Source organism: Balaenoptera ricei, chromosome 4, assembly GCF_028023285.1.
Source record: "Balaenoptera ricei isolate mBalRic1 chromosome 4, mBalRic1.hap2, whole genome shotgun sequence".
In the NCBI taxonomy this organism is placed as follows: Eukaryota; Metazoa; Chordata; class Mammalia; order Artiodactyla; family Balaenopteridae; genus Balaenoptera; species Balaenoptera ricei.
In genome coordinates, this window is record NC_082642.1 from 133,086,561 (window position 1) to 133,102,164 (window position 15,604).

Genomic DNA, 15,604 nt, shown 5'->3' on the forward strand with positions numbered 1-15,604 from the left:
ACGGGAAGTTGCAAAAGGAATACGTAGAGTACTGTGAAACTTCTGCTAGTCTCCTCCAATGATAATCTTTTGTATGACTGTAGTTTAATATCAAAACCAAAAAATTTATCTTGGTCTAATGGTATAATAGTAGTAACTAGATTACAGTTCTTACTCAGTTGTCACCAGTTTTTGTACACACTCGTTCGTGTATGAGAGCATTTGTGTGTGTAGCTTTAGGCAGCTTGGCCCCATGTAAATATTTGTGTCATCACCGCCACAATCAGGGTACAGAAGTGTTCCATCACCACAAAGGACCTCCCTCTTGTTTTTTCTTTAGAGCTTCATCAATGCCTCATCTCAGTCTCTATTCCCTGGGAACCATTCATCTGTCCTCTGTCTCTATAATTTTCTCATTTAGAAAATGTTGTATAAATGGAATCATACAGTACACAACCTTTTGGATATTGGCTTTTTTCACTAATCATGATGCCCTTGAGACCTATCCAAGGTGTTGAATGTATCAATAGCTTGTTCCTTTTTACTGCTGAGTAGTATTCCATTGTATGGATATACCAGAGTTTATCAACTCACTGAAGGACATCTGGGTTACTCTCCGTTTGGAGCTATTACAAACAAAGTCTTGATGAACATTTGTGTATCCTAATGCACTTTGAGGAGTCAGAAAAGGGCTATTGTTGTTCAGCACAAAATGAGGCTTGTTGGGGTCCCAATTATGCAGAGCCACAAATCCTTTCTGAACATAGACTATAGAAGTACAAAAATGAATGAATAAATAAGTAAGAGGAAACTCATGTAAACACAGAGTGTTTTAAGGACTCTGACTTTTGCTGTTACATCAGAGATCCAGATGGTTGCCTTTTATTTTTCATTTTTGATCTAACTGTTTGCACATAATGAGGTGGTCAGACTCGAATACTAGTTTACAGATGGATGGGGGGGTATTCTATACTTGAGACAGCTAATTAAGACATCATCTCTAAAAGCAGGCTTATAAAAACTTTTCTTCCCTCTGTTCACTGAGAAAAAACTTATATTTAGCTAAAGAATTTTATTGGAAGCATCAAATTGAAAACTGTCAGCTCAGATTCTGTAGCCTAAGGAAGATTCTGCCTAGTGGTGTGTTGAATAAGAATGCAGAAAAACAAATTGGGAAATCATGAGTGTACTGGGTTTTCTTTAAATCAGCAGGCAAAACAGGCTATGAGAATCCCAATCAAGCCAAACGTCTGCAGAGAACAGGTGATCTCCTACCAGAGGAAACATAATTTTGAAAATTAAAAAATTTTACCTACTTTGTTGACATTCCCTTTCTTGATCACATGTAATTCAATAATTTTGAGGCGAGAGGTTAGTGCCACTCAAAAGGTGTGAGTTCCATTTTCAGTGAGATGAAAAGAGAAAATCACCAAGGAGATTTTAGAATCAAACCAGCCCTAATTTAATCCAGTTGATCAAAACAGTTATTCCTAAAGGGTGTTTTGCTCATTTGAACTTCTGGGTTTTTGTGCTTTTCCTGTTTCTAGAATGCAGCCTCACCTCCTCTTTGCCAACCTGAACTTTACCAATCCTTCTATGATGCTTTTTGTCAAAGTGATACCTTCTTTCACTGATTTCCCATTATAATTATAGGATCATGCAGGTTTAGACTTAATGGTTGTCGAATTGTTACATGTGTTAGTCATATATGCCCAACCAAATTTAATTCACTTAAATATAAAGGTAAAATAACAAAATATAAAGTTCAAAAAATGGGGGAGGAGAGTGTAGTGGGGATATGCATAGTACCATTGCCCATGCTTTCTGTTTCAAAAATCTTTCAGTGTAATGATAATGCTCAATATTGGAGGAGTGAGGTGAAATACACACACTAATATACTCTTGGTAGGTGTTTTCATTGGGACTAGTCTGTCAGTAAAGCCACGTGGACTCTTAAAATTTTATATATTTGGACCCAATACACCCACTTCTATGAATTTTTACCAAGGAAATCATTAGAGATACAGACAAAAAGTTACATATAATATTGTTCTTTGCAGTGTTATTTATGATATAGAAAAATAAAATAATCTGAAAAGGAATTGAATAAATTAATACATTTCTTTGTAGACATTAAAATTAAGTTTTCAAAGAATACTCAATGACATAAGAAAATGCTCGTGTTGTGATAAAACATGGAAATACAGAGGACACACAGCTGCATGTACCCTGTTCAAATCAAACCCAGTCCAGGCTCCTTTTTTCTTCTCCTCTTTCCTTTCTTCTTTCAGCAGTTTTGCACTAAACCCTTTGCATCTGGGAAAATTGGGAACTGCTTTGGAAATTCATATTCTGGTTTCCAATCTAACACACATCTATGGTTAATTTCAAATAATTGGAACAAAATACATTCAACACTAAACACATAAATCTAAAACTATAGAGAACAGAAGTTAATCTTTTCTCAGTTATTCTTTGTAAATGTCAACTATTATTGTACTCATTAGAAGAGATTTCCACGAATAAAATGACAGATCAACCAGCTTTACTGTACCATGATCTACATTATATTGTATATAAAGCCACATTATACTTACATATTGCCTTGGAAATAATATTGTTCCTGTCGTTGGGTCTTGTTATAACTCTTGTTCTGTCTGGATGTAGTTGTGTGAAATTGGAAAGTCTTTTTTCTTTCTAGATCTCAGTCTCCTTTTCTATGAAATGAGCATAAATGGTTGGTCATATTCCCAAGGTTACTTATGTGTGTGTGTTTGCGTGTACCTGTACATGTGTGTTTGTGCGAAGTTAGTAAGATGTCAATTTTCAATAATAGATGAGAAATTTGAAGCATATCACTTCTAATAACTCTTCAAGACACAATTTTTTTTTTTTAAAGACTATTTTTCGAGGGGATGATTTTTTTTTTTTATAGCTACTTTATTATTTATTTATTTATTTATTTATTTTTGGCTGTGTTGGGTCTTCGGTTCGTGCGAGGGCTTTCTCTAGTTGCGGCAAGCGGGGGCCACTCTTCATCGCGGTGCGGGGACCGCTCTTCATTGCGGTGCGCGGGCCTTTTCACTATCGCGGCCCCTCCCGTTGCGGGGCACAGGCTCCAGACGCGCAGGCTCAGTAGTTGTGGCTCACGGGTCCAGCTGCTCCGTGGCATGTGGGATCTTCCCAGACCAGGGCTCGAACCCGTGTCCCCTGCATTAGCAGGCAGATTCTCAACCACTGCGCCACCAGGGAAGCCCAAGACACAATTTTTGACTGTGTGATTTCATGACATATATTTTGTCTCCTGTGATACTGCTTACCTCTTTGTAATTGGGGGTATGTCTTCTCCTGAATTGTCTTCAGGTACATTAATGAGCACAAATGTTTGTTGATTAAACAAGGTTATTATATTATCAACAGTTTAAAAGTTTGAGAATACACAGTGTTGTAAAAGATGTGAGGAAACAGGCATTGTCAAACACTGTTGGTGGGAATGTTGATTGATTTTGGAAGGCAATTTGGAAAATTCTACCTAAATTGAAAATGCATATGCCCTCTATTTAGCCATGTTTAGCTAAGAATATCCTATAATTATTCTTGTAAGTGTGGAAAGATTTATGTACAAGGATGTTCTTTGCAACGTTCTTTCTAAGAGAAAAATACATACAACTCAAAATGAGCACTGGATACATAAATTATGGTGCAGCCATGCAAAGGAAAACTATTTAGCTATTCAAAAGAGTGAGTTGGGTCTGTATGTACTGAAATGGAAAGATGTCTAAGATATCACAGTAAGTGAAAATAGCAAATTGAAGAACAATTTGTATGGTGTAAACTTTTGCTAAAAGAAATATGTGTTCACATGAATTTGAATAGAAAAATTTTGGAAGGTTGGAAAGGAGTTGTTAGGAGCAGTTGCCTCTAGGGAATGGAACTGGGGGGAGGGTATGTTTTGTTCTTACATATTGTTTAAATTGTTTACCATGAATATGTATTGTTCTTATAATAATAAAAGACTAATTTTCACTTATAAGATTAGAACAAATAAATAAATTAACAAAGTTGTAATGATCATTTTTGTGCTAGATACAGTTCTCTTTTTTGCACTATTTTACTTGGGGAGACTCCCAGAAATGTACTGTTTGGTCATTGGATATAAAACGTTATACATCAGATTCTTCCAAAGAGGTGTACCATTTTAAGATATTACCAGCACTGTATGAGAGTAACGGAGTAATAGTTTTACTAGTATTATTTCTAGGATTGTTTTTGTTAAGTTATAATGCAAATGTACAACTTAATCACTGTTTTTATTTTATTAGCATTTGCACTGCCCCATTTCCCATTTATTTTATGTTGACAATTTATGCTAAGGAAAAATCCTAAATACAAACAACAACAACAAAGAAATTTTATGACAAAGATTTTTAATCTAGAAATAGCTACAATAGTAACAATTTAAAGTATGAGAAACAGTTAATTATGGTATTATATATCCACTCTACACCAAGGGATTATTTGGTTATTATTTAGTTATTAAATGTATATGCCAATAATATAATAATGTAGAAGTAGGTTGTACTTACTAGGTTGAGTAAACCAAAAAAAGTTAACATATATAATTACTAAGTTATTGGAACTACATAAGAATTATACAATCATTCATAGAAAAACAATGGAAGGAAAGTCATTAAAATGGTAAAGTAGAAGAAATTTATTAAAATGGCAACATTTCCTCCTCTATCCAATATTTGCAGAGTTAGAATTAAATTAAATAAAGGCTATGTAAGTATCTATTGGTACAAGGTCAAGGTCAGTGCTCAGTAAAGATTAGTGTCCCTTCTATACTTACTATAAAATAGAGAATTATAAATCCCATACTCTGCCTCTTTGTATGTTGGGAAAAACCAACATTATCTGTCATAAAAGTGAAGATATACTTCTTTATCTCTTTCCTAATCTTTTTCTTAGTCATGCTTGATAGGATTGTGGATCCCCAGATGGTAATTTTATACATAACTACAATAAAATATAAAATAAACCAAAAAATCTCCAAAGAATGCAGAAAAATGTAAGGTAGAGTCTGTGTTGCCCCAGAAAATTGTAAAGGTGTAGAAAAGGGAAGTTTCTGTTGAGAGTTCCACCATATTTGAGGAGAAAAGCAGTGATATGGATGCCTAATATTTTGATGGATAATTGAAAACACTATTTCCCTTTCCTCTATAAAAAGCCATGACTGGTGAGGTTTGAGTGAATGCCACATACTGACTCATGGAATTGAGAATTGTACTAAAAATTGTTAAGAACAAACCAGCTTCACATTTTCATTTATTTATCAAAATTGGCAAGAAGAAACTTTTAAGAGTTTAATGATCTAGTTTTGGGATTGTTTTGCCTCAGAAATTTACAGTTATTTTTCCTAAAACATGTGAGACTGTCAAAAGGAAGCAAAACATTGTATTTGAAGGTAGGACTGGGAATGGAAAAACTGAGGAAGGGAAAGTTTATTTATTTTTTAATAAATTTATTTATTTATCTTATTTTTGGCTGCGTTGGGTCTTTGTTGCAGTGCGCGGGCTTCTTACTGTGGTGGCTTCTCTTGTCGTGGCGCACGGGCTCAGTTGCTCCGCGGCATGTGGGATCTTCCCGGACCAGGGCTCGAACCCGTGTCCCCTGCATTGGCAGGTGGATTCCTAACCACTGTGCCACCAGGGAAGCCCAGAGGGAGGTTTAAATAGGGAAATTCCTTCCCGTATATATACGACAGTCAAAGAAAAAGCTAAGCAATGGGTTAAAGAATCAATTCCTAGAGTCTGAAGTTAATGATTTATGATTATTTATGTAGGAAAAAATCAAGTGATACAGCCTACCTGAATACATACAAATTCTATTTGTTGAAAAGTTGATGTACAAAATGTGAAATTTCCTATTATATTTTGAAGGATGATTGAGCTCCAAAAAGATGTACCACAGTGTGAACTGCATATGCCATGTGCATTTTCTTTAATATATTAGCAGTAAACTTTATTTGTGGCATAATCACTTCTTCCTGTATTCCAAATACCCACACTGCTTTCTTTACTTTGTTTCCGATCATATTGTATACAATATGCAAATATACTAAAATTGATGTATAGCATAGCAATTTGTAACATTGTAAAACCATAAAACATAAAATATGACCACTAAATATTTTGGTTTAACGGGCCTGGTGTTTTACTACATATTTATTTTATCTCACTCTTAAAATGTCAAATGAAACTCACAAATCTGTTTTAGTTCCGAATGTAAAACTATTAATTTTACAGCCTAATATCTGATTAAATTTAACTGTGCTTCTAAGAGTGTATAGATTCCAAGCATTAGATGGGTTGACTGTTGAATTCCATCATTTTAAGTGGAATTGAACCCCATCTTGCCAAATATGATAATATCCTGAGGGAGGGAGACAGGGGAGAAATGAAACAACAGAGATGTTTGAAGGCTCTGTGAATTCATGTCCTCTGCTTGGGAGCCTAACCAAAACATTTTAATAACCCCAGTACCCACATTCTGGGTAAGACAATACAAAAGTGAAAAGAAGGAGTTTTCAGTGATTTCTCTAGTATTGATAAACCTATTATCTGTATCAATAGACATAGATAAAACAGCTAACCAACAAGGACCTACTGTATAGCACAGGGAACTCTGCTCAGTACTCTGTAATAACCTAAATGGGAAAAGAACCTGAAAAAGAATGGATATATGTGCATGTATAACTGAATCACTTTGCTGTACACCTGAAACTAACACAACCTTGTTAATCAACTATACTCCAATATAAAATAAAAATGAAAAAAAAGACATAATAAAAAATAGACTTATAGAGTTAAAACAGAATGTCTCCATAGCCAGGAATAAGGGTGGGCTCTGAGGCTGTATAAATTCCAGTCAAAAGTTAAGACTATTTCCCAATAGCTAGCTTTTGAGGTAATGGCATTCTTAGTCTGAGAAAAAGGGCACAGACAGGCTTATACTTATGGCCCCCAAGAATCCTGCTGACTGGTTCATTACACAGAACTGGCAACTGTCTCCTAAGATAAAAGTTCTTGATGGCTTTCCAAGCCGGAGAAAGGGCGCTGAGTGACCCATACAAACATATAAGGGAGAAAGAAGGGTGAGCTTGAATGGCAGTGACCTTTTCATGAAAGGTTTATGGAAGAGGTACTAGCTGTAAGACCTTAAGACTGCATTCTGAAGAATTTGTTCACCACTAAACAAATGGTGAGGATTCTCTCCCCAAAGGAGGGAATTTGGGATATCTTTATACATATATGATAATGTATGTATGATATGAAATAGTGTGGTCCTAGAAGTATAGTGTGATCGCTACACTGGAATACTGCATATATTCTTTTTCTCGGTTCTACTACTGGCTTCGTGTGAAACTTTGGGAAAATTTCTTGAGGATCCTTTTAACTTCCATTATTTTATTTCTGACTATTGTGTGAGTATCTATTGCCTCAATAAGTATTTGCTGATTTATATTATGTATATAGTAAAATACCTTAAATTCTACAGAAGAAATATATAATGCAAACAAATGATACTTAAATTTAGCTATTTTAAGATATAATTTGAAAACTTCAAAATAATGACTACCATTTTCAAACGTAATTTTTTTCAGAATAAATGTATCTCAAAATCTACTTGATGATAATTAATCTCAATTGTCCTTTGTCTTGTTTTTGTATGAACTAAATAATGAACATTTTAATTAGAGATTTGAAGAGATAAAAGTATTATAATAGGCCCTAGGTCCTCTTAGGTTTTAAAAAATCAATATAAGTTGTTAGCATTAGAAATCTTTGGAAGGCATCTATAGGAACAAACTTTTCTGAAAAAAAAATTGAAGTATGATGTTTAAGAGTCAACTTTCTGTGGAGATAACAGTAACACCCGTAAGTATTTAATCATTAGTGAAACGGTAGTATATCTTATTTTTATTTAATACAATTCAATCCTCATTGCTGTCACCAATTTCTGTAAGCATTTTAGCACCTTTCATTAGAAATTAATGTTTTACAAGCATTACGCTTTTTATAATTACCACGTGTTTATTATCTTACCGTTAAGTATATGTCATGGGTCCAAAATAATGTCTTTAAAATTCTTCTAATTTCTAAAAAGATAATTTAAAATGATTTTTAATGGCTTTTACTAATTCGAGTGTTTTCAATAAAAATTCTAATAAAACAAGTTAATAAGGTCCTTATTCTTTTGTGATTTAAAGAAGAAACAATGATTATGTTGTATATTTCAACTCCTTCTGACAATGATTCTAATATGCTTTTCTATTTTGCTCTACCTATGAAAAAATGGCTGGCTTAATAAATTGAATTTAAATGATTCTAATGAAGTGCTCATATAAGAACCATGAGATGACTATAACAGAGCCAAAAAAGTTAAGTAAAGCTTCATAAATGCTTGGTGATGCGATCTAATCATCCATTTACATTTGGGGAGTTCAAATCAGAAGACCTGGGAAAGTGTAAATTCATATAAGAAGAGCAGATAGAAAGAATAATGGGAAAAAGAGAAGACAGTTTTAGAGAATTAAATTAATGTTAATAGATAACAATAGAGGAATAACTTTAAGAATAATTTTCCCCTTAAGACAGAATGAATACAAGAAATACGTTGTTTATAAAATATGACGGGAGCGATTTTCTTTTAATAATAACAATAAAACCTAAGAGTTGAAGTAACAACAGATGTCACCATATCAAAACTGTGACAACTCATTTAATTTAGATGTGAGAAAATGCTCTCACCATTTCATATGAAATTAATGTATAAAATAATTTTTAAAAAGGATTTAGAAAAAATTGCAAACGATAGAGAGTTTTTGTTTTCTTCAATTAACTGTTTGCTGAAAGAGAATAGGGAGTGAAGTAGGAGAGAGGAAGGGAGGGAAGAAAGAAGGAAAGAAGGAAGGAAAGAGGGAAAGAACCGCATAACTCAATAAGAGGGAAAAGGGTACATCTGTAAACAGATGTCCTCTACTTGGAAGGCTAACCAAAACATATTAATACTTCCAGTACCCCCATTCTGGGTAAGATAAAAGTGAAATCAAGTACTGTTGAACACAAAGTCTCTCCAGGTGTATACACAATCTCCTAAGGGGCACCTGTGCTTAACTCTATCACAGCCACTTCAAAGTCTAAAGCCTCTATTCTAAATCTAATTCATCACTCCTCCCCACACCCCCTGCCCCTCTGCATTCCCTAGTGCAAGTACCATTTCCCCGATCTATCTAGCTAGATACATTGGTGTGCTTACTGACACCTACCTACCTTTGTTTCAAATGCTACTTACTATTGTTTCAGCGTCAGCACTGCCTCTTGAGGTACTATCCCACTGCCTCCAATGTCATCGTCCCTGTTCATTCTTGTACTGCTATATTATCTAACAGTGAATTTGGTCATGCCACTCTCTCACTGAAAAACCTACTATGAGCAGAGGTTAGATTAGGTCGGCCTCTGCCACCTCCACCCTTGCAATCGACTTCCAGATAAAATGAGCAAAAACTCTTCCTCTCCCCCCAATTCCATGACTTGTTAACCAAAACCCTCCCCAAGACTTTTACACATGCCTGTGGATATTAAATTCTCCAGTCACTTCAGCCTCTGGGCCCTGCCTCCTTCATGTATCATATATAACTAACTCAGCCCACCCCTTGATTTTCACAAACATTAAAATACCTACTCACATAAATACAAGTTCAGTGAACTTGGAGATTTGGGAAGAGGTTGAAGAGTGAATTAAACATTAGCAATACAAATAACTTCAAATGGAGCAAAGAGTTAATCATTCTTAAAATATCCCTCATTTTCCCTTATGCTGTGAATATTTACTAACGTGTTTATGAACATTTTTTCCCTCCGCTTTTCTTTTTCTTGTTGAGTTCTCCCATCATTGCTCTGTTCCTGATCTCCTTATCTAAGAACTCCAAATTGTTCTCCCTTCATTTTTTAGCTACTTCAGCTAACCCTCCCCCAGCCTCATGTACGTTAAACCCGTCAGGCTTGTTCAATAAACCCCATCAAGGCACAGACCAAATGACTCTCCATTTGATTTGCTCCTCTCTCTTAGAAAGCAGCTGTAGTCATAAAAAAGAGAAAATAGGTGAAGCTAAAAAATAAATACCATAAAAACAAACATCATTGAGGAGTCCATTTCCTATGTGATAAAATCCAGACTCCTTACTTTATCCCGTAAGAACCTACTTTCTACCCATATCTTCAGCCTTTTTTTGAGGATTTCCCATTCTTCTAATTCTCCAGATTCAAGAAACTTGTCATCTTTTCTCAAACAAACATGACAGATTCTTTGTGCAATCTATTGCTTTTTCCTGGATGGCCCAAGCCACATTTCTTTTCTTAATGGACTCCTACCCATGCTTCAGTATCCTTCTCAGGTGATCCCTCAGCCCCTACGCAGATAGTCTTGACCTCACACAGCACATGCATTTTACTTTATTTTATTTTTTTAATTTTTATTTTATATTGGAGTATAGTTGATTTACAATGTGGTAGTTTCAGGTGTACAGCAAAGTGGCTCAGTTATACATATACATATATCTATTCTTTTTCAGATTCTTTTCCCATATAGGTTATTACAGAATATTGAGTAGAGCTCCCTGTGCTATACAGTAGGTCCTTGTTGATTATCTATTTTATATATAGTGGTGTGTATATGTTAACTCCAATCTCCCAATTTAACCCTCCCCCACCACTTTCCTCACTTGGTAACCATAAGTTTGTTTTCAAAGTCTGTGAGTCTGTTTCTGTTTTGTAAATAAGTTCATTTGTATCATTTTTCTAGATTCCACATAAAAGTGATATTATATGATAGTTGTCTTTCTCTGTCTGACTTACTCCACTTAGTATGATAATCTCTAGGTCCATCCATGTTGCTGCAAATGACATTCATTCTTTTTCATGGCTGAGTAATATTCCATTGAATATATGTACATCTTCTTTAAGCACATTCATTTTAATTGTTGGAAAACATGTCTGCCTCCTTCTCAAAAATGGGTGCTGCTTCACTAGTCAGCGGCTGTGTTCTGTAAAAGTAGAACAGTCTTGATATTCTACAATCTTACTGCCTTTGAGGGAAAGTGGTCAATGTGACGATATTTCTTACACATTTTATTCACAGAGTTCCATAACCTAATCCCTTTAAAGCTGTATTATTATTATTTTTTAATTTTTATTTTATATTGGAGTAGAGTTGATTTACAATGTTGTGGTAGTTTCAGGTGTACAGCAAAGTGATTTAATTATACATATACATATATCTATTCTTTTTCAGATTCTTTTCCCATATAGGTTATTACAGAGTATTGAGTAGAGTTCCCTGTGCTATACAGTAGGTCCTTGTTGATTAAAGCTGTATTATTTTTTATACAGCATAGCCCCAGGTTGAATTTTCAGAATCTTACTCTCTTAAAATATGATTAATTTTTTTGTATTCCAATGACTCACTTTAGGTGGAAGGATTTATATCCTCGCAGATATCTTGGAGATGATCTGCTCCAGGAGTTCTCAAACTCTCTATTTCTCCTGGCACATCTGAAGGCTAACATTTTTGTGCCACTCACTCCCTCTGGCTCCAGGGGCTCCTGGTAGAAGGTGTAGACTGGAGTTTCAACCCTGCTGTAGCTGGTGCCAGACCTGGAATGCCATATTCTGACCCGAGTTATGCCAGATAGACCTGAGAGTTGCTGTCCTGGTCCCAACCTCCAATCTTAACAAAAGAAAACTGAGGCACAAAGAGGTTAGCTGACTTGCCTGTGTCATCCATCTAATTAGAGAGCATCAGGGCTGGATCTAGAGCTCAAGTCTTCTGGGCTCTTTGATAAGGCAGTAAGAACTATGACTGGTGTCTTGAGAAATCCCCCACCTCAATGTTTATGTGACAGTAACGTGGTCACTTACACATTCTGGATTAAAATCTCTCCATTTTTGAGCCATTGTTGTCACATAGAAACTGTCTTGACTGAATTTAGCCTATAAAAAGTAGAATTCATCAAAATGTATTTTTTCACTCGTGATGTGAAATTAAGGTTTTGACAACTTTTTCCACATTGTAATTGGTTGTTTGAGGTTGACACAAATTTAACTCAAGGCAAGATACTATTAATCAGGAATTTCGAAGAATTTAGGAGAATGTTAACTATCTTCAGTGTATGTGTGACAATGACTTTGAACTGAGAGGGTAGCTACCAGGTTAGTGCCCAGAAACAAACATGAGAAATAGTTGGGTACAAAACCCAACTTGGGGATCACAAATAATTTCTTAAAGTAGATCTGTTTATTCACAAAAAGTATCCTAATGTTATGACAGCTCAGGAATGGCTGAGTAGTCTCTGCACCACACCCTGTGGACAGTGGGAATTTTGCACAAAACAAAGGTTTATAATCAGTCTTTTTGGCAGACCAAGTGACCTGCCATTAGGGTAATCTAACTGGGAGAAGATAACAGCATGAATGAACAATAAGCAAGGCAAAGTTTACCCATTTATTTCAACTAATAATAGAGTGTCTTAATCTTTTAATGAGATATTGAAAAGGAAACACACACACACACATACATACACACACTTTTAAAAAACCCCACTAACACAGAGGCAGAGCAAGATTTTTAGCTGATGTTCAAGGGCTGAATATTTAGGTCAGAACTGAAGTTCAAGGAGAGATGGTAAAAAGAATTGCTTGTTTTGAACTTAATGGAGAAAAAATGGATGCACACTTTTGTATCAGCACTGTCTTGTAAATGTGATTTTAAAAAATGCTGTTAGAAATCACTGGCTTGGTTGAGAAATAGATTTCCAAGTTGTCATAGGAATGAAACCAATATTTTGCCAGTGAATAGCTCTACCCCCGAGCAGCCTTGATGAACAAGATCAAGGCCAGATTGTAGTCCCTTGAAGCACTGATGATAAGCACTTTATGGTTAAAGGACACAAATTACCCTTGGAATCATAATGTAGGTACCCTGGATGTAAGAATAATGTGATTCAAACTAATTTCAGCCTGCGCCAAGCAGGAAGAGAAAGTCCTTTGGGCATTCAAGAAGAACATTTAGACAAAGCAAAACAAAAGGGGAATTTGTGGTTATCAGGAAGCTGTTGCTCATTTATATTTCACTGAAGATTTAAAATGTCAGGCAAAAGAATGTAGCTATGACACACAGAGAAAGAAATTTGGAATGTACATGGTTTGTAACTAAAAAAAATCAAATAGAAGGAATGGTAAGCAACAGGAAAATTGAAAAGGTGTTCTCTTGAGTTTCCTAAAATTATTTATTTTGGAAACTCAGATGGGTTAGAAATATCAACACAGGCTTCTCTTATATCTCAACAGGAAGATTGAAAAGGTGTTCTCTTTAGTTTCCTAAAATTATTTATTTTGGAAACTCAGATGGGTTAGAAATATCAACACAGGCTTCTCTTATATCTCATTATGATGCCTCATATGAATTAGCACTCTTCTATGTTAATCAAAGCGAATCCCTTCCAATTATACAGATTGCTATGAAAAATCATGAGACATCACATTTTACTAAATGGGAAATACTATTGATCTAACAAGATCCACTGAATAATGGAAGGGGTCCATTTTCATTACATATTCCCTCTAGCAAGGTTGAATGTATATACTGATGAAAGATGAAAGAATTAATCGATTTTTAGAGTTTCAGATACCTACAGAATTTCAGATACATACATGATAATTGGTTAATAGACATAAATAATATTTTACTTGCCTATATCCTCATATTACTCTGCTGAAAACTGTTTAGGATATGTTTAATAAATATCAGTTCTTCCTTTTAGGAGTTTGCAATCAGAAACTGATGACAATAAAACAGAGAAATACATAAAAGGAGAGATAGCTTTGTAAACCACACTTACAACGATGTTCAAATATAAATGCCTTTGATTCCTTACAAATGTGGAAGAGATGTGCTTATCAAGAGGGGATAAAAAGACAATATCTGTTATTAAGAAGTAAGTTCTTGGTGCTAGCAGATTATATTGAACAGTTCTTTAATGTCTGTAAGAGGTGACTTTGTTTATCTATCTATCTATCTATCTATGTAACTATCTTTATCTATCCTTCCAAATGAAAGAAGATATAAAGTAAAATGATCAAAGGAAGTGGGTAGTGAGCAGACACATAATGTGGTCCAATCAGAGGGTATACAAGAAGAGAGAAAAATGACTAGTACGGCATTTAAAAAATAGGATGAAATACTTTGCAATTGAGCCAGAGGATCTTACACATGATTTATAGGACAAATTAAAAAAATTATATGGCCTCAGAAAAGTCTGGCATATACAAAACAACAGGTGAAAAAGATAACTTCGGCAGAAGAACTGACGACTTATAGGAAAGAAATATTGTAACTTGGGATTCCGGGGACCTGAGTCTGTGGTTAAACGAACAGGAGTTGAAGGATTACATATAAACCATAGAACAAACTTAACAGGTGATAGAGTCAAATTCTTATTTTTCACTGAAATAACAAATTGTTTGACTTGGACTATAGCACTTTTGAGAAAATATGATTTGGTCATTAAAATGACTAAAATAAACAGACAATGGAACCACTACTTCGTGTATCTGGAATATATTAATGATCAAATTGAGAAACAGTATACATGATACAGGTGTTCGTGTGGCCATCACTCAACAAGTATTAATTGGCTGCTCTTTGTAATACATTAGAGCAAGTAGTTACTATACAAAATGCCAATTGAACACAGAGTACTTTTTTGTTTATTCTGTAAAAAATCCTTCAGAAGAGTTGAAAAGAAAGCAAATCAGATTCAGAAAATGTCACGACTGAGAAAGCAGATTTAATTAGGAACTGGAAATAGAAATGGAAAAACAACCAAGAGTCAGTGAGGAGTTTTATTTGGGAGCTTTCTTATTTATCAGTGTTCTTTACCGACACATGGATATTGGATATGGGAAAAGTTAAAGACGGATGATAAATTTCTGTTTAATATGAATTGGTCACGGAACTTGTCTTACAGCCAGATGCAATGTGCAGGACAGAGGTGAGTACAGAAATTGATTTCTTATATATGTGCATTCATCCAGTAAACATTTTTGTGCTCATGTTATTTTGCAAGCACTGTCTGGGCACTGGGGTTCCAACATGAATAAAGTATGGCCTCTGCCATCAGTGAGGCAACTGAGATGAAATAGCTAACTAACTTGCCAAGCAATGGGGGTTACCCCATGGAAAGTGGAAGCTAGGGGAAAGAAGGTGAAGGGTCTCTAAAGCAGATGAGGTGAGAGTCAGACTAAATGAGGAAAGAGGCTCAGAAGCCAAGGAGAGAGAGTTGTGTAATTGGTTATCAGCAGTGTCAAATTCTGTACATAGGTCAAGGAGCATCAAGATGGAGAAGTGCCATTTCGTTTTGGCAGTGAGCGTGTTACTGGAGACCTTGGCAAGCCTAGCTTCTGGGAAGTGGCGTGGGTTAGGGCTGGACTGGATCGAGTTCAGGAGTATTTTTTACGGAGGAACTGAATGCATCTGGTGCACTCTAGGAGTCGGGAGAGGAAGG

At 35.2% G+C, this 15,604-nt stretch overlaps 1 long non-coding RNA gene across 1 annotated transcript in view; it reads left to right on the top strand.

The window, feature by feature from the left end:
• The first annotated feature begins 7,159 nt into the window (after positions 1-7,159).
• LOC132365509 (uncharacterized) overlaps positions 7,160-15,604 on the top strand; it is a 73,122-nt gene continuing 64,677 nt past the window's right edge. Inside the window, exon 1 of the long non-coding RNA XR_009503117.1 lies at positions 7,160-7,242. This is a non-coding gene — a long non-coding RNA (uncharacterized LOC132365509). The remainder of the gene's footprint in view (positions 7,243-15,604) is intronic.